Source organism: Pithys albifrons, chromosome 19 (assembly GCF_047495875.1).
Source record: "Pithys albifrons albifrons isolate INPA30051 chromosome 19, PitAlb_v1, whole genome shotgun sequence".
Classification (NCBI taxonomy): Eukaryota; Metazoa; Chordata; class Aves; order Passeriformes; family Thamnophilidae; genus Pithys; species Pithys albifrons.
The window spans coordinates 2,973,063-2,990,934 of record NC_092476.1 but is presented as its reverse complement, the minus strand read 5'-3'; the positions used below and the strand labels follow the sequence as shown (position 1 = coordinate 2,990,934).

Sequence of the window (17,872 nt, the reverse complement as noted above, 5' to 3'; positions counted from 1 at the left end):
TCAGGATGCTGTTGGAGGAATGGTAGCACTGCTGTGGTTGTATTTACTGTTGCTGGGGACATGGTTTAGTGGTGGCCTTGGCACTGCTGGGTTAATGGTTGGACTTGATGATCTTCAAGGTCCTTCCCAACCTTAATTATTCCATGTTTGTGTCGGGAAATCTCTGCCTTTTGACTTTCCCCTCCCTGCGCCCCAGGGCACGTTGGAAACTGCAGTGATTTTGTGCCATGATGGGAACAGGCGTTTATGGCTCTGCTGCAGTTTGGGCTTTAAACTAAACAGCAGAATACCTGAAACGAGTGGGAAAAAACATCGGGATGGCACAGAATCCGTGTGCGCCCTGTGGCTGAGGGCAGGGCGGGGCGGGCTGAGCGTGCCCTGGCAGCAGGAGCTCCGGTGTGGCGGCACCGCCGGTGTCCTCTGGCCACAGGCACCGCAGGAACGGCTGCTGTGCCCCCAAAACCCCTGAGGTCTGAGCCGTGTGCCAGGTGCACATCCCACCTCTGAGCCCTTCCCAAGCCTCTCACCCAGGGATGGCACCGTGGGGCCGGGCGGCCGAGGCGTTGCAGCGAGGAACAAGGAGCTTTTCACTTGGGTGCTTTTTTTCCTGACCTACATTTTTTCATATTCCTGCATCAAGTTTTAAGTTTCAACCCATTGGCATTTCACAGCCAGTAACAGTTTCAAAAAATTCCTGATTAATTCTAGGAATCGCTGGGCTGAAGGTACATTTCTCCATGCCCTCCACTGAGGTTATGGCATGGCTGGTGCTGCGTCCTCCCCCTCCAGCTGAGAATGGTCCTGTGGGCACCAAACCAACCCTCACCTTCACCCTTGCCCATCCCACAATGGAATTCATGAGCCCATCCCAGAATTGAATTCCTGAGCCCATCCCACGTTGTCTCTGCTGAGGGCTGGTGGGTGGGTGGGTGGATTTTGGGGTGACCCCCGAGGAACGTGACCCGGTGTCCCCGGGCAGTGCCAACCCAAACGTGGCCACACATGGATAAGTTTGACTTCCAGAATGATCAGCAGTAGGTCTGTGGGAGTGGGCCTGCAATGAAACCTTCTCTTTTTTTTTAAGTTGGTTAAAATTATTTTTGGAAAACTTGCTTTTCCCCACTTTCAGCAAATCTGAGTGAAAACAAAGACCTATTTCTTCCACTTGTTCCCTTTCACTTGACGCCCTGCAGGGCAGGAGGTGGAAGATCTGTGTCTGTGGTCACTCTGAGCCTGAGTCTGAGATCAGGAGGGAATGAGGAGAGCCTGGAGCTGTGCTCCAAGTGGGATGAAGGCTCTGCCCTGATTCCTGTCAGATGAGGATGGGTTTGGGTTGTGTGAAGGGTTTGGTTCATGGAGGGTTATTTTATTCTTTCAGCTTCTTTTCCTTGGGTTGGACTGGACCAGCTGAGAGACTTGGTTGTTTTATTCATTTTTTCTCTTCCGCTTAAAGGGAAGTTATTTAAATGTAGTAATTTTTAAAAATCCCTATTTTTTTATGCCTTATGATGTGAAAACAAAAGACCAGTGAGTCTATGGTGCAAACTCATGCCTTGACTTATGCACATAAAAGATTTTTGTTGTTGCTTTCCAGTTTCAAGGACCCAGAAGGGGCAAACAGCCCAAATTTGCCCCTCTCTGAACTCCACATTTTGGGTGAGGGCAGTTGATGAGGGTTCCCACCCTTCCTTAGCACTGAGCCCTAATCCTGACCTGAGGGCCCATCTCACTGCAGGTGAGAGGTAATTGTACCTCTTGATCCTTCGTTGAGGTGCATTGTGAGAATTAAACAGTGTTTTGCTGTGCTAATTTCCCGCCGTGGATTGTATAATTATCTTTTTATAGGGATGGGTGTGTTCTGGGCTTTCCTGCGGTGGCTGTGCCTGGGTGGGAGCTGTTCTGGCACACCTGGCTCTGTGCTGGCTTTGCTCTGGGGTTTTGGACAATTAATTGGTGTTTGAGGGATGGAGGTGCCCTGGAGACTCCCCAGGAGTTGCATTTTTTGCATCCCCTAATCCTGAGCCTCCCCAATTCCTCCCTTAAGGAGCAGCAAACCCTGGTGTGCCGGGGAGGGGGGTGCATGGCTTGATGGGCTGCTGTGAGTGATGGCACTTGGAAAAGGAGGCTCCTCCACTTGGGAAGCACGGCTGGATCGTGCCAGGGCAAGTTGTGCTGCTCCTGGATGAGTCCCACCAGTGCCTCTGGAATCAGCAGTTTCCATTGCACTGGGAGAGTGGTGCTGGTGCTGATGGGCCTCACTCACTCTGACCAACTGGGATCATGGAGGTTTCTCCTCTCCCTCAGGGATATCAGTTCCTTTTGGATAAGAAGATAAAGATCTTAAAACTGTGGTTTGAAGCTCTGAAGGGGGGGCAGGATCCATCCTGTGGGGCTGGGGGAGTATCTGCCTGGGCTCTGCTTGCAGCGTGGCTGCACCCAGCTCTGCCTTGGCACTTCACTGGAATTTCATATCCTCATTTTTCATGAAAAAGAAGGAGGGGAGAGAGGAGAGAGGGGGGCACAGGGAATTAATCAGCTTAGGGTCAGAACAGGAAAAAACACTGCTTAAATTGGTAATCCCCTGGGATAGAAATCAGCTCAAAGCTGGAAAATAAATGTGCAGACAGATGGTTTTTCCTCCTTCCCTCCCTCCCTCCCTCCCTCCCTCCCTCCCTCCCTCCCTCCCTCCCTCCCTCCCTCCCTCCCTCCCTCCCTCCCTCCCATCCCTGTGGGGCTGATCTCAGAGGGCAGGGGTGGTGGCAGGGCAGGACTCCAGTGTGGCTTCTGCATCCTTGTTTGGGATCTCTCCCTGATTCAAAGCTTTCCAGAAAACACCTTGACCCAGGTGTGAGGTCTTTGGGCATGCCCAGGACGTGGGAAGCAGAGCTCCTCCCTGGGATGGGACCCTGTGGGATGCATGGCCAAACCCATCACCTCCCTGGAGCCAGACACGGAGGTTTTGCAGTGCTTTTTCCATCCTGTGAGCCAGTGCATTGCTGCACCAAGATGGGAGCAGAGAGAGGTGTGGGAATGAGGATCCTTTGATCCTTTTTATCCTGGGAATCCATCCCTGCTGACCTTTTCTTGGATGCAGGAGGTGCTGCAGAGCATCGCTCCTCTGCATCTGATGGAGCAGGAAGCGGGTGGAGTTCTCCCTGTTGATGAGGAGGGGGAAGAGCCCAGGGATCAAATGGATCATCAGGACTCCTGCTGATGACGGAAACCAAGGGTTGCTGCTCATCTGCCCACAGCAGGGGCTGCTGGAGTTCTGGCAGGAGAAGCAAAAATGCTGGGATAGAAACAAAGTTCATGCTCAGGGAACATAATTTTTTTGCTTCTTGGGCCCATCCATCAGCCTGTCAGAGGGTTATCACCGTGGGGATGCTTTTAATAAAGCAGCAGAACTGTCATGGGGTGCCAGAGCCTTCCCGAAACCAGCCACTCCCGGAGTCTGTGCTGGCCCAGCCTGACATCGCTCTGTGCTTATCACCACGCTGCAAAAATGAAGGAGAATGGGACTTTCTTCATTCCTTCACCCGCCTGTCAGTCTCCAGGTGACACATGGCTTTCAAGAAAGAGCGTGGCCTTTTCCTGCGGGGAAGGAGGGGGAAAAATTGCTCGAAAGAGCCGGAGAGGGAGGTGGTGCGGGCAGAACAGGTTGGAGTATGGGAGCAAAAAAGTCCTCGAGGGTGTTTCTGTTGGGGGCTTTAAAGTTCTATTTTCAGTCTTCCTTAGGGTGAGCATCTGTGCTCGAGTCTGGATGGGTTGGTCAGGACTGGTTTTGAGGAGGAAACTGCAGCTGATGCTGGGAGTGATGCTTTGGGAGCAGCAGGTGCTGTGTTCAAGTGCATTTCAGTGGGGCTGAGCCACTGCCAGTGCTCACCTGTGGGCACCTGCCTCCCTGGCATCTCTCCTGGACCCCCATCCTCTGGGATGCAGCCAGGGTGCCCTGACCATCACAGCCATTCCCTTCCACATCCCTGGAGTGCAGGATGCTGCTGTGGCGGCCGGGGGACCCTTCCTGCACACTCTCCCTGCTGCACCTCAACCCTGCGAGTTTTCTCCAGGTGTCAGTTCTTAGGGGGAGCTCTGGAATCCCCTGTGCTATTTTTGGGTTAAAGAGCCAGGACTGAGGGGATCTCCCACAGTCTGCCCCCCAGCTTGCCTGGCACTGAGCACCCCTCTGCTCCCGTGGGGCCCGGGGTGGGTGTTTGGTGGAGGGGACGGTGTGTCTGTGACTCAGGGCTGGTTGCAGTGGGGCAGGTCAGTGACTCAGAGCTGACAACACCTGTCTGGGCCACGGTTAGTTATTAACACTTTACCAGAAAGGGCGGCATGGGAACAAACCACTTGCTTCGCTTCCTCTCGCTGAGGAGGTTTAATGACACCTCTCCTGAGGCTGTCTGGGAGTTTGGCAGGGCTGCTGTGTCTCATGCTTAGCTTGGTAAATGGAGATGATGGCTTTGGATTGAAACTCTGGGCATTAGGTTGGCTCTGGCAGCTGAACCTGATGGTTCAAGGAGAAAGCTCAGTGGGGTTGCAGTGGTGTCAAAGGGCTGCACTGAGTCCAGGGGTTCCTTTGTAGCCAACTTAAAGCCTCATTCAATGAGACTCCAACCCTGGCACACCACTATAGATCATTCAGCAAAGCTCAGGACCCCCTGACCTCACCCGGAGAAGCTGTGGATGCCCCATCCCTGGAAGTGTTCAAGGGCAGGCTGGACAGGACATAGAGCAACCTGGTCCAGTGGAAGGTGTCCCTGCCCATGGCAGGGGAGTGGAATGTGATGATTTCTAAGGTCCCTTTCAACCCAACCATTTCATGATTCTATGATGCAGGACATCTCACAGCACTGGTGATGGAACAGGCAGCACATCAAGAATATTTTCCCCAAGGATCCCAGATTCCCACCCATGTGAGCTCCTGGGTGGGCTGTGGACATGAGCTGGCCCATGGTGTGGGGATCTGCCCGTGGTGGAGAAGCTGGCTGGGCAAGGAGGAGGAGGGGAGGAAGGAGTTGTGAGGAGCCCCAAGTGAGATGGGACACGTGTGAACAAGCAGAGAGTGATGGAAACAAGCAGAGAATGATGGATTGGTCCCCTCAGCAGCACAAGGGTCACACCCTGCCCCGACCTGCCCGGGCAGCTGCCTGTATTGGGGGGACAGTGGTGGCAGGGGACCCTCTGCAGGAGGCTTGGGAGGACACTGTGTGTTGGCAGGCACAGGCTGTGACTCAGTGGGGCCGTTTCATCTTTCAGATCTTTTGCTTTTTCACTTTGCTTTAATCCACTTGCCTCATTGACTTTATTTGACTTTATTTTACAATCCATCTCTGGGTTCACTGAGGAGCACTTTGGTCATTAAGCACGTCAGGGCATGTGAATAAACCTGTGTCTCTAAATGTGAGTTGCTTTAAAGCTGGGATAAAATCCTGTCTGCATGTGACAGGTACAGCATGACCCCAGGTGTTCCTCCTGCTGCCCCTCACCTCCATCCTGCCCTGCTCCACATTTGGAAGGGATAAGGATAACCAGCATGTGCAGGTGGGAAGTCCCATCCCTTTGCAGGTCCCTTAATGTGTCCAGGTCCAAGTTTCCCCCCCACAGACTGGGACTTGTCAAGGCTTCCCTTTCTTTTTCCCTGGTTTGGGACCAGGCTGAGCCCTGCCTGGGTGGGTGTGCAGGGACAGTGCCACGAGGGGCTAATGCAGCTGTGCTGGGACCGGTTCCTGCAAACAGGCTGTAGCTCTTTGGCTGCATTTTTCTAAATCCAGCCCTTTGGATGGGAAGCATTTTGACAGTAAAAGTGGAACTGGAGCATGTCTGAGCAGGGCGAGGGGTCTGAGGGAGGGACACCCGGGGGAGGGAGCAGCAGGGAGGTGTGTGAGCCATGATGGGAGCACTGCCAGGATCGTTTCCCTGCCTGTTGTTTCCTTTCCTGTTTGCCTTTGCTGCCCACACAGTCTGTGCTTGTGCTGTCTGTAGATGGGATGCTCCGTCCTCAGCAGCCAAAAGTCCCATTTCTATTCCTATGCTTTGCTCTGCTCCCAGAAAACACATGTTTGGGGGGATGGGGCAGGAGGCAGATCCCCATCTCCAAATGTGTAGCCCATCATCCTTCCTGCTGCAGACTCAGCACCTCCTGCTCTGTGTGCTCTGCATGGATGCACTCCCTTTCCCGGGATGCTGCTGAGCGTGGAGGCAGCTCAAGCCCTTGTTCCAGCGCCTGCTGCCTCCCCCCTGCTCTCCTGGGATGTTGTGGTGGGCTCATGGAGAGCACAACAACACGGGGGCTGCTGTCCAGGAGACACCGGTGGCCTCAGGGCTCGTGGTGTGTGGCCTGGCTGTGCTGCTGCTCCCAGGGCTGGAGCAGTCCAGGGCACAGAGAAGCACATGATGCCTCACTGGGGAGTGTGGGGAATGTGGAAGGGAAAAAATAAATTGCACCTGAGATCTTGCTGTCTGTGGAGGTTTTAGTGCTGGAAAATGTGCAGTGGTGGGGAAGGAGTGGGTTTGTCCAGGTCAGTGAGGTCTGGGGAGGATGATCCTTCAGTGGAGGTGTCTTTGGGATAAACTGATGTGCTGTATCCTGTGGTGAGGAGTTACTGGGACACCCACATGGCACTGAAACAGCCTGGGCTCCTTTCCCCACCAAAAGGTTGGAATGTACCTAATCTATGCATTAAGGACACGCTGCTGTCCCTGATGCGGGCAGGGGCACATCCTGCAGCAGCCCTCGGGCTGGATGCATTGCTCCTGTTGGAAGTTCTGGCCAGGTAGGGTTTGGTCTCTTCTTCCAGGCACTCAGGAATAGGACAAGGGGGCAGGGGCTCAAGTTCTGCCAGGGGAAATTTAAGTTGGAGAGCAGAAAAAAATTCTTTGCAGAGAGAGTGCTCAGGCATTGGAATGGGCTGCCCAGAGAGGGGGTGGATTCCCCATCCCTGGAGGTTTTTAAACTGAGATTGGCCGTGGCACTGAGTGCCATGATGTGGTAAAGGGACTGGAGTTGGACCAAGGGTTGGACTTGATGATCTCGGAGGTCTTTTCCAACCCAATCGATTCCATGATTCTATGATTCTATTCCTGCAGCGATGCTTCCTGCCCCATCCCTTCTCCTGTTGCATCCCGGCAGGGACCGCGCTGGCCCAAAGGCTTGGCCGGGCCGGAGGCATCAGGAAGCGCCTTTGATGTGCGGGCACCGCCAGGCTTTGAACTGAGCCGCAGAGCTGCCTGCCCCGCCGGGGCCGGCAGATAACAGATCAGAGCCTGCGCCCAGCGCTGCCCTATCGCGCTTTATGGAGCTCTGATTGCTCCCGAGCACGCAGCTCGCTCGGGGCGACTTCAAAAGCAGCGCCGGAGCCGCAACGCCCTGTGCAAAGAGTGCCGGGCGGGCTGGGCACACACGGCCGTGTGCGGGCACACCCAGGCTGAGCCCGTCACATCCTCACCCCCCGCGCTTTGGTGAACCTTCATGGCCCACTGAGGTGGGTGTGGATTGGATGCGGTGGGCTTAGACCCTCTGGACCTTCTTGGTGAGCACTGGGTGCCTCTGGGAAGGCATTATCAGTATTTCAGCTCCCTGCCTGTCCCAGATCCCGCTGAGCAGTGCTCTTGGAGCCTGGGAATTTGGGGTTAGTGCCTTGCAAACCTCGGTGATGCTTCTGAGGCAGGGAGATGCTCGGAGCAGGAAGCAGGATTTGCAGCTGCTCTCAGCGTGTTTCCCAGCAGCATGGGAGTTAATAGAAGGAAAAGAGGGAAAAGGGTTTGGACCTCCTTGTTCCCCCCTGCCTTCCCCCTGGCTGCTGCCATTGCATCAGGCTGTGTATTGGCCTCTGGAGATGGAGCTGGGTAACACCACAACACAAACAGAACATCTGGAAGCTCTTAAAGGGTTTTATTTTTTAACACATTTACAAGAGCCAGGGACACTTGTGCACAGACTTCTGCAAACTGGGAGATGCTGCGCTCACTCCTTCCCTGAAAGCCCAGGGCTGGTGCTCAGGCTTTACCTGGGGAAGGAGCTCGAGGGGCTGGTCTGTGCCTCCACACTGGGTTGCTGAGGGTGTGATATCTGGGCTAGGAGGTGCCAATCTTGCATATTCCTTGTGAAGTCCAAAGCAAACAGAAGATAAGTGTGGCACAAATGAGCATAAACCTCTTGCCTTCTTTTTGTGTGCCCCTGGTTGATTCTGGAACAGGATGGGGAGTGAGGAAAGGGTTTGCTGGGGAGAAAAGCTGGTTATGATCCTATGAGGCCAGCAGGGTGAGAATCAAAGAGCAGAGCAAATTATTTAATTCCCTACATAGGCCAAGAGCTTGTCTGAGACAAATGGGAGCTGCTTGTGCCACACTTAATAGTGGGGTTTGGATCCTCTACTTAATTTTAGAGCTTGTAGGTAGAGATCCCATGAATAGAGGCATAAATGAGGTCCATTCTCACTCTGCTGTCTGTGTTTTCCTCTCCCTATCTCCTTCCAAATGTCTGTGGCAGTTGTGAAAAGGAGCCCCTTTCTGCCCAGGACAGCAGTGAGGGCACAGGAACAGGCACTCCTCCCGTGGAGTCCTTGGCTCCAGCAGGGTGGTCTCGTGTCCCAGCTCTGTGCTGGGATGTTTAATCCATGACTTGACATCCCTTGGACCGTGTAAGGCAGCCCACGTACACATAAGCAGGATGAGCTGCTTCCCTTCCTTTGCATTCCCAGATGCTGTTGTTTTGTCTGTGCACAGAAATGGCCATTTGGTTTTCTTCCATCAGCCCCTGGCTCTGTCTCTTATCCACCCTCGTGCTATCCTGCACCTTGATCTGATGTCTCCTGATGCCACAGGAGCCCAGCCTTGGGGCTGGTGCTGCTTTTGGGCTCTCTGGAGCGATGTGGCTGAGTAATGCTGGTTTTCCCAGGGGTGTCATCAGCATATCCTCCCTCTCCCCATCTGAACAGCAGTGCTGGTGGCTCAGCTGTCACCAAGATGTTGATGAGAGAGCTCCTCCCAGTCTGCTTAGAAATGGACCCTACAGTCACAATGGGTCTCTTCCAGCCTCAAGTTCCCCTTCAGCCTCCAAAGCACGGGGCCCTCGGCGCTGCTGAGGGTGGGGTGAGCTTAAGGTGCCAAAGATGCCTTTAGGAGAGGCATTGGGGCTGCCTCATCTCCTCCTTTACACATTGCTCCCAACATTTCCCTTGGTGACAAAGAAGGAACATGATTTGCTCCACCACAACCGCCTGCCCCTGAGCCTGGAGCTTCTGTTAACACCGTGTTTTTCCTCCGCAGGGTCCATGGTGAAGGCTCGGGGTGCAGGGACCTGAGAGGGCACAGCCAAGGTGCTGCAGCACTGATCACTGATCATGGCCAGAACAGCCAGGAACACCCTCCCAGGACGGGCACTTCAGCTGGAGCGTGGGGAGAGGGACAGCAGGACCAGCAGCTTGTCCTGAGCGATGGAGCACCAAGGGCTGTGGGAGGTCCTTGCCTGACACCCACCACTGAAAACAGCTCCCTACCAGCTCCCCCTGCACACTCTCTGGGCTCCAAGACCCCTCCTCAGCTCCAGAGGTTTTCTCCCAGTGCTCACCTTGCTCCCAGCTCCCACACAGATCTGTAAGGACATAATCAGCTGTTCTATGCTGGGCTTTGGAAATTATCCTTTTGGCCGGGAAGTGCTGGCGGTGGATGGATGGCAAAGTGCTCTTGGGTCAGACAATCACTCAGTGCTTTTCTCTGTGAAGGACCAAGTGCTTGCCTGCTTCCAAGGAACCAGCTGTGGATTTTTTTTACCTTTCTGTTCTTCTTTTTGATGCCTTTTGGGGTTTTGGGTGTTTCACGAAGATGGCTGGACCTGCACTGGATCCCACTGATGCCCTTGGTGAGAACTGGATGGCCTTTGGAAGAGCCGTGGTGCAGAAGTTGAGTTGGTCACCGCAGTGTCCCTGGGTTTAAAACTGTCTGGCAGAGGCTCATCCTGTGCTATGGGTGTTGTGTGCCCTCAGGAGGGTCTTTGAGCACTCCCATGGAGCCCAGCCTAGGTGGGATTGGGAAGAAGGAGTGGAGGATTCCACAATGGGGGAAATGTCACCTCAGAAAAAATTAAATTTCTTAATAAAAGCCATTTCCTCTGTGAGTGCTGGATGTTGTTCTCCATTTGCTTTGGCTCAGCCACTCTCCTTCGAGGTCCTACCACGGGGCTGCAGGGGGTGTGTTGGACTGTACAGGAAACCAGTGCTTTGGGAGACTTCTGCCCTAACAAAGCCCAACCAAGACTTTAATGCCTTTGCTTTGCAGAAAAGTTCTCCCCTGTCCTTTTCCTCTTCCCTTTCTGCAGCTCTTAACCACCACTGCCTGATGGTTTGGCCTGCTGAGCTGTCCCTAACACGCCTCCTGCTCCAACGGCCACTGAAATGCAAATTTCCCCTTAATTTCCCCTTAAATCATTTTGTTTCATGTCCCTGGACTGTGTGTTCCCTCCCACCCTGTGCACTTGATGTGAAGCACTGGAAGGTGCCATGTGGAAATGCAATGTAGAAAAGGTATTTATGAAATGGAAATTTTCTTTTTTTTTCTTAACATTTAAACCATTAAAATAAAAAAGGCACTCTTTAATTTAAAATACACAGTAGGCTCATGAGCACTGATGCCCTTCATCACTGCTCCTTTTGAGGTAGGTCCAAAGCTGAGGGTGAGTCTGCTCTTCCTTTTCTCTGGTAGAAAGTGGATCCTGCAGGTTTGGGAGGAGGTTTGGATGTGGTCACCATCCCATGGTGCCTTTGTTCCTCTGGCACAGCAGGCCCTTAGCAAGCAAACCAGCACAGCAGTTAGACTGGTGTTACTGGACACCCTGAGCTCCCCAGGGCTCTCTCCCTGAGAGCTTCCGACAAGCATTTAGGTTGGAAGAGACCTCTAAGATCACCAAGTCCAACCTATGACCGATTCCCCCCTTGCCAATTAGAGCAGAGCACTGAGCTGGTGCCCACACTGGGACATCCTTTTCCAACAGAATTCCTTGCCTGGGAGCTGCAGGGTTAATCTCAGCCTGGAATCCTGTATGGACCCACTGGTTGGAACCTGTGCTGCCTTTCTCCCAGCCCTATGGTTGCAGGGACGGAGCAAAGGAGAGCTGCAAGGATGGATCTAGGGATGGAGCAGGGATCTCAGAGCCCAAATGTGGACTTTTTGGGGCTCAGAACTAATGTCTGCTCCAGTCAGTCAGTCAGTCCCATAGTCCTGGCTGGCTCAGAGCAAACACGGAGCCGTTAAATGGGAAGGGCGTGGGGCCTGCTCTGCTATTTACCTGTGTAACCAGCAGGAAAACCTGCCTGTCATTCTCCCTAGGAAATACAAACTGGAAGCACGGACAAACTCATGGGGATTTATTAGTTTGCTTTACCAAATGCAAATATTAAGACTAGTTAGTCCGGCCCAGGGGCTGCCTTTAGCCTTTTGTGTGCTGTGCAGCCGCTGGCGCCTCTGGGTGCTGATAAGGGGGTGCTCTGTGCTCAGCCAGTGCTGCTCAAGGAGTTTCTTTTGCACCATTTCTGTCTCCTTTTTGCTCAGGGCTGATCCTGCCAGGGGCTGAGCACTTGGGGCTGTTGTTCTCCAGCCTCCCCAGCCCTGGCCCGGGATCTTCCCGCTCAGGTGAGCTCCCATCTGGCATGTCCTGACCCACCACGTGCCCTTGGGACAGTTTGCAGCTGGTGTTTGGGTTTGTAGGGCCAACCTGGAGCAGGTGAAAACTCCCTGGGTTTGTTTTCACTGTCAAGGGTAACACGTGATCCTGCTGTCATAGAGTCCTTGAGTGGTTTGGGTTGGAAGGGACCATAAAGCTCATCTTTTTCCAACCCTTCCATGGGCAGGGACACCTCCCACTATCCCAAGTTGCTCCAACTTGGCTTTGGACACTTCCAGGGATGGAGCAGCCACAGTTTCTGTTGGAAAGCTGTGCCAGGGCCTCCCCATGCTCACAGGGAGGAATTTCTTCCCACTATCCAATCTAAATCTTCCTTCCTTCAGCTTAAAGCCATTCCCCTGCAGTTCAGTAATTCTCTGCAGGGTAATCCCTGAGCCAGCTCCAGCTCCAGGGAATACCATCCAGGAGCATAGCAGGCATGGATGGAGGTGCAGGTGTTGTTAGGAGCAGGGATGGCTGGAGGCAGGGATGTGCCCCAGGGCTTGGGGTGTGGAGGATGGGGACAAGCAGATGTGAGCCATGGCCTGGAGAAACCGGATTTATTTTTCCTCGGCTTGTTAATGTGAAGATCCTGTTCCGTAGAAGGCTCAGTGGGCAGAAGGCCCCTTGCCTGCTTTCATCCTGCTGCTTGGGAAAAAGGGAGAGCAGAGTCCAGCTGGGATGGGGAGGGTTTGGGAGGAGGAAGAGGAGGCCAGGTGAGCAGCTGGGGGGAGCACAGAGCAAACCCAGCAATCCCCCCCACTTTGAGTGTTCCATTCTCATCCCATTTCTGTCCCATTTCATGTGTCCCTGCATCATCTGGTGTGTATTTGCAGGCAGTTAGAGATGCTTGTCTGGATGTTATTTTCCTGCTGGGGCTCATAAAACGCATCTGCTGGAGCTGCCGAGCAGCTCGGGGGGAGCTGCCAGGCCCTGCTTGTGTCCCAGAGCTGATGGCTGTGCACTGGGAGGCTGCTGTGCCTCCTTCCCATGTTTGTTTTGACAGCTTAGCAGTGTCAGGCTGTGGCTGCAGGTGTGTGCAGGATGGATCCCACAGGGCCACACAGACAGGGACACTTGGAAGCTTCCAGCAAACACCATCACGGCTGGGGTGGGGATGGTTGGGGTTCTCTGAATCCTGGAATCCTTTAGGTTGGGAAGCACCTTTAGGATCATTGAGTCCAATGTTCACCCAGCACTCCCAAGGCCACCACTAAACCAACCCATCAGGTCATGCTCTCATCTAAAGCCTCCAGAGCCCTTTGAGGAGAGCATTGGTTCTCAGTCACCTTCCCCTCATTCATTGCCTCTAAAATGGTCTTTTTAAATGGTTAAAATGTTTTGTATATTGTCACAGAATGGTTTGGGTCAGAAGAGACCTTAAAGATCTTGTTCTGACCCCCTGCCAGCTGCACTTTTGGGCTGCCCACAGCTTTGCTCACTTGTTTAATTCTTGTTTAGTGCTGAGCACCTGGGGGCAATTATTGACACCCTCCAGACCTCTTAGGAGCTCCCAAACCCCACCCAGGTGTCCCTAATCAGTTGAAAGCTCCCCACAGGGGTGAAACCCCATTGCTGGGATGGTGCTTTGCAGGAGAAGCAGCAACTGGATCCTGGGAACCTGAGTGGTTTTCGTGTTGCTGGAGGAGGCAGGTGAGCTTGAAGCTCTTCTTGTGGTCTTTCCATGTTAGACTTGACTGTGTAGGCTGGGGTTGAATGGGGTGGGGGGTTATGTGCCTTGGTGTGATGGTGCCAAGGGATTTCGTGTGTGAAGAGAGTTAAACCAGGAATGAAATAGCTGATTGTTGGTTTTCATTTGTCAGACAACACAGCTGAGCAAATCCAAGCCTGCTGTCTGTTCATTGAGAGGTTAATGCTTTGTCTTTTCCTGGAAAAATCCTTTCCAGGAATCCCAAGATTTTCTAAGTAGGGCCAAGCTTAGAAAATATAATGGGAAATAGGTATATTTCCCTCTATCAGGTATTTCTCAACTATTTCTTCAGTTATTTCCACCTCTTGCTTGTCCATGTGCTCTTCCCTCCTCTTTTCCACCTCCTGCACAGCAACTCCTCCATGGAGTTCTGGTGTCCCTGCAAGGAATGAACTGACTCTTCCTGCTCTGGCACCCCCCAGGGTGGGTGTGTTTTGGGGCTGTGTTGCAGGTCCCAGTGGGGCTCAGTGTGCTGTGTGTGGTGACAAACCCCCTCCCAGGAAGGGCTGCAGGGCTGGGGAGTCTCCAGCCCCAATCCCTCAGGAATGTCCATTAGCCCCAAAGCTCCTTGGGAGCAGCGCTCAAAGCTAAGCCCATTTTCCCTCTAAGCCTTCATGTTTTGGTTTCCTTCAAGGAGAGGAAATTCTCCTGCTGGGAGAGATCTCTGCTCCTTCCTAACAGAACGATTTTTTTGGAGTTAAACCTTCCTGGTGTGAGCGGGAGGAGTTCCCCCCAGTTCCACCAGTTGCTGCACACTGGGAGGACTGGTCTTGCTCCCCACAGCTGGTGTGGTGCCTGGTGATGTTGTCTGGGTGCTTGTAATGGCAAAACCTTCCCAGAACATGGTCTGACGTTCTCCCCCTCCTCTTTAAATTAATGTGCCAGCCATGCCTCACCCTAATTAAAACCAGCAAAGAGGACTGGTCCAGGCTGTAAAATTCTAGGACAGTTTTATGTAGAGCAATTAAAAGTAAGGTAAAAAAATTGTTAAGAAATTAAACACTAATTACTTTTTTTTTTGCCAGCTGAACTGTTTTGGCAGTGGGGCTGCAAGTGGGATGCAAAGACCTGGGATGGCTGGTTCCCTGCTGCCATAAATCAGCTGCATCAAATGTTCCCTTGCTTTTTAGCCATGTAACTCATCTGCTGTCAATTAGCCTAAATCACATTTTTTCAATTAAACAGGCTTAGAGGCCTGATAGCAAAGCCTGGCTGGGGAGGGAGAGGCAGAGCCTGGTTGTAGGCAGCGAGGTGGAAATATCTTTTTAAAAGGTGTGATGCCATTTTAGTGTTTTCCATATAAAATGTGATCTAAATGTCCGTGCTCTGGGGAGCAGTAAGAGCTGGAAGCCCAGCTGAGGAGGGAGCCTGTGGAACAGGGGGAATGGCCACAGAGGTGGCCCCAGGGATTAAACAGGAATCCCGGCTGGGATGCTTGAAGGAGTGATGGCAACTCACTGCCCGCAAGAAAACTCCTTTGGGATCAAACTCCTGCCCTAATTCCCCTTATGGGATAGAAGTTTTCAGGCTTGCACAATGTTTGCTGGGCAGAGTCTGCCCATGGTGTGAGGGCTCCTTTGTGCCCCAGGGGAGGTGAAATTATCCCGTTGTTTGTGTGCAGCCGGCAGTGGGAAAGGGTGGCTTGCATAATACATGGGATAATTTGCGTTGGATGGTGAAGTAAATCGCTGTTTCCTCTCACTGTGTCTAGTCTTGCTCACTGAGTGTTTTCTTTCTGCATTGGAAAAGGAAAACAGGCTGTGAAGTACTTGGAAAGGGGTGAGGAAGGGCAGGGCTTGGAGTAAATGAATTCCTTTATACCTGAAGCTGCCCTGCACCTTAAAAAACTCGAGAGAGATTGAAAACCTCTCAAATTGGAAAGAAAAAAACCATCTAGAGTGGGATGAGAAGCTGCTCCTGGCCTCAGAAGGAGGAAGAGGCACGTGTGGCCTGATTAGTGGTCTCATTATTGCACATATCATCAGTCTTCCCCCCTTCCCCTGGAGTCTGGTCCCTGCTGGAGCCAGACTGTGCTGGGAGTGTGTGAGGTGGCCCCAGGTTTGGCCAGGGCGTGCTGGGGAGGTGCAAACCTGGGGCTTCAATAGTCCCTGCAGATGTCTGGATGCTGGAAATGGAGCTTCATCTCCCTGTTCAGGGCTTTGCAGGAGCTGATGCTTTCTGGATATCCTAGGATGGGGAGGACACCCATGGCCTTCCACCTCTCCCTGCAGCGGGGTAGGATGTGCTCCTGGGACCTCTGGAGATCCCAAAGTCTCATCCTGTAATGCCAAACATTCACCCATCAGCCTCAAAAAGGGCTCAGGCCTCCTGGTTCTGCCAACAAGCCCCTGCAGGTTCTCCTGTTAGGAACACCAGACTCATTTATTAATATACATAACATTAATTGCTGTAATTTGAAGGCTGGCTTCCCACTCGGGGATGTGGGTGTGTGCTGCAGTGTGGAAATGCAGGGAGGAACCTCATCCTGTGGTGAGGGGAGGGTGCTCCTGTGGTTATGGTGGTGATGGGTTTGGATTGTGGGTTTGGGTTCAGGTGCTAAAAGAAGAATGAGAAAACCAAATGCATGTCCTTGGTGTAGGCCAGAAATACAGCCCAGTGGGTATTTCAATGTTAATTAGTGGCACTCCCCACCACGGCTGCCCCAGGCAAACCTGGTGATTCACATCACCCTCCATTCTTCCTTCCTGACCAGGTAACTGCCTCCGTCTCCAAAAAGGGCTTTGCTGGTCACTTGGGAGAGCTGAACTGGGGTACTTCAGGCTGAGGAATGCACCATAACCTGCAGGAAGGTGGTGATGCCACCCCACCCTCAGTGCCAAGGGACGTGGGACCCAGGTGGCCCTTGAGGCTCCGAGTCAGGTCTGCCTTGGGCTTTGCTAACCGGGTTGTGTTGGTGAGGGGCAGAGGGAAGGAGACTTGACTCTCAGTTTTCAGCAGAGATGGGTTTTTCTGACCCATCCATGAGGTTCTAGGATGGGGCAGGATTGCTCCTGCCATGCTGTTGCCTCTGGTCTCCCTCCTGCAGTAGCTGCTGGCCCAGCTCTGTCCATGTTCAGGGGCTTGTAGCAAAAGCAAATCCACAGCTTTGCTAAATTAGGCAGCAGGACCTTTGCTCCTGGAGGTCCTGGAAGGCTCCTGGCTTTGTGTTTTTCATCCCAAGAAAGAAACCCACTATCTTTGTGGTCATCACCTGGTGATGCCAGCAGAAAGTCTGGCTCAGGGCCTCTGTTCCCACAGAAGCCCCACAGTCAGGTCCCTCCACACCCAGGGTGTTTTGGGCTGCCCTTGGGAAATGGCTCCTTTGCCAGGAGCACGTGTGTCCTCGGGGATGTGCTGCTCCACCTCTCCTGCCCTGCACCAACGTTTGCTTTGGAAAAGCAGCGCTGGTGGTTTCTGGAACGTGCTCCATCTAACCCACCATCAGAAAACAACAAACCCAAACCTGTAATTGCCTTTGCTCTTGAGCAATGTGAGCTGGGTGTGAATTGGCCACGAAGGCTCCAGGAGTGCTGGCAGGAGGGAGCTCATGGTGTGCTGGAACTGGAGCACCCCTTTGGCTTTGACCCTCCTTCACTGTCCCCCTGCATCCCAAAGAAACCCCACTGATGCTCAGGGCTCTGCTGGCATCAAATCCAGTACACCCAGTGTGAAACCCTGCCCTGGCAATGCCCCCACTGCCAGCGCTGGTGGGTGAACGGCGCCAGAGTCCTGGATCCAGCTGGGGGGGTTTGGCTCCTGTGGGGGATTATTAGAAGTGGAGACTTAAGCCCTGCACTTCCTGATTTCTCTCCTTTCAGCGGGTGGTGCCATGAGAACAGCCCTGCCCCCTGCCCTGCCTTGTACAGTCAAGAGAATTCCTTTGGGGAGAGGGTGAAGGGGGGAGTAAATCTGATTTAATTACAGTGACACAACCTGCGTGGCCTCAGCGGCTCTGGGGGTTAATCTGCTTTGGGGAGGGGAGGTGGCACAGTGGCTGCCGCTGGCACGAGTGCCCACTGCACATGATGGGCTTAGGGCAGTGCCAGGCACGGGCAGCCCAGCCTGGGGGGACCCCCCCTGCCTGCCTGGTGTGGGGGGGCCTGGGCATGGGAGAGGGATGGGCTGCTCAGCCCTTTGCTGCCCAGGAGTGCTCTGCTTCCCACTGTGTGCCCTTCTGGGCTCCAGGCAAAGAGGTGGTTTGGTTGGAAGTGGTGGTGCCCCATCCCTGGGAGTGTCCAATGCCAGGCTAGTCGGGGCTTGGAGCAACCTGGAAGGTGTTCCTGCCCATGGCAGTGGGTGGGACTGGATGGTCTTTAAGGTTCCTTCCAACCCAAACCATTCTGTGATTTCTGTCCCTCTATGGATCCTAATGGAGAAGCTTCTTTCCTCCTCCTCTCCTCAGACATATCCATCTCTTGCATCCCACTTCCTTCACAGCATGTGGCTTTTCTCTGAGCTCTTCCCTGTGTGCTTTCCATGTGCTGCTGTCACTTCCCATGCTG

At 53.4% G+C, this 17,872-nt stretch overlaps 1 long non-coding RNA gene across 1 annotated transcript in view; it reads left to right on the top strand.

Moving 5' to 3' along the window:
- Window positions 1-10,118, top strand: part of LOC139680775 (uncharacterized) — a 44,242-nt gene extending 34,124 nt beyond the window's left edge. Inside the window, exon 3 of the long non-coding RNA XR_011699410.1 lies at window positions 9,271-10,118. This is a non-coding gene — a long non-coding RNA (uncharacterized lncRNA). The remainder of the gene's footprint in view (window positions 1-9,270) is intronic.
- Window positions 10,119-17,872: the final 7,754 nt, after the last annotated feature.